The sequence below is a fragment of the Ursus americanus genome, chromosome 17, assembly GCF_024610735.1.
Source record: "Ursus americanus isolate L20-20 chromosome 17, mUrsAme1.1.p, whole genome shotgun sequence".
Classification (NCBI taxonomy): Eukaryota; Metazoa; Chordata; class Mammalia; order Carnivora; family Ursidae; genus Ursus; species Ursus americanus.
In genome coordinates, this window is record NC_142143.1 from 29,280,858 (window position 1) to 29,282,133 (window position 1,276).

General features: G+C 44.8%; 1 pseudogene; it reads left to right on the forward strand.

Annotated features, from left to right (window-relative positions):
• Positions 1-700: 700 nt before the first annotated feature.
• LOC123780924 (small ribosomal subunit protein eS12 pseudogene) lies at positions 701-1,048 on the forward strand (annotated as a pseudogene).
• The last annotated feature ends 228 nt before the right edge of the window (positions 1,049-1,276 follow it).

A 1,276-nucleotide genomic window follows, 5' to 3' on the forward strand; every position in this document is an offset into this window, starting at 1 on the left:
TGTTTCTTATAAAGAGATAAGAGATGGAATTTAAATTATTAAAACCTGTGTTAATGACATCTTAAGATGGTATGAACTTAAAAGTCAAGTCACCCAGGATAAAATTGAAGATGAATATAAAAATACTCTATTTTACACCTTTTAACCTTATTCCAATCATTCATTTAGGGTCGGAAAACTGCCCAGCTTTCCAAGTGGGACATTAGAATCAGACAGTAGTTCACCCTTTCCAGTCTCATAGTCTCAAGGTCACCCTCGAGACCTCCGTCTTTATACTTACAGACCCTTCCCTGAATGTGTAGTTAGGATTTAAGGCCACACTATTAAAATAGAAGCCCTTAGCCTTTCTTGTCCAACGGGCCATCTTTCTGTTACTTCTGCTTTGAATTCAGTGGTGTTGATTCTCTCTGCTCTTCTCTGCTCCCGCATTCAATCAAACACCACACACGTCTCTCCTGTCCACTTACAAGCTATTGAACTGTCTTGACCCCAGGTCTCTTTCACCAAGTTGGGAGTACTTAATAAGAAACCACAAGGACATCAGGTAGGAGTTCAGTGATGGGGGTAATAATACCTGGAAAGTTTTGTGAGAAGGCTTAAATGAGATAATGCACTCTTTCCCTGCTGCCCCGGGTCATGCACCGGCAGAGGCTGGGAGCAGTCAAGATTCGGCTCCACCCATCCCCCCCCCCCCCCCGCCATGGCCAAGGAAGGCACTGCTGTTGGGGGTGTCATGGACATCAACACTGCTTTACAAGAGGTGAGGAAGACCGCCCTCAGCCATGACGGCCTAGCATCAGACAACGCCCAGCCCCTCTTCGAGTGCTTGCACCCAGCTGTGATGAGGCACTGTAGAGCAAGTTGGTGGAGGCCCTTTGTGCTGACAGCAGATCAAGCTAATGAAGTTGATGACAAGAAACCAGGGCAATGGGCAGGCCTCCGTAAAACTGACTGAGAGGGAAAACCCAGTTGTGTGGTGGTTAAAGACGATGGCAAAGAGTCTCAGGCCAAGGATGTCATTGAGGAATACTTCCGATGCGAGAGATGAAGAAATAAAAAACTTGGTTCTTTTTCCTCAGTAAGTAAATAAATACATGCATAAATGCATAAATAAAATACGGTGAGGTATGAGAAGCAGCAGCCCCTAGGGATACACGGTAAATACAAAATAAAGAGTAGCTCTGTAGTTCTACAAATAATGAGAAATATGGCCTCCTTCCCCAAGAGCATGTATCAGTGGAGAGCAGACATAAAATTGTCATGGCAAGCAGTAAGC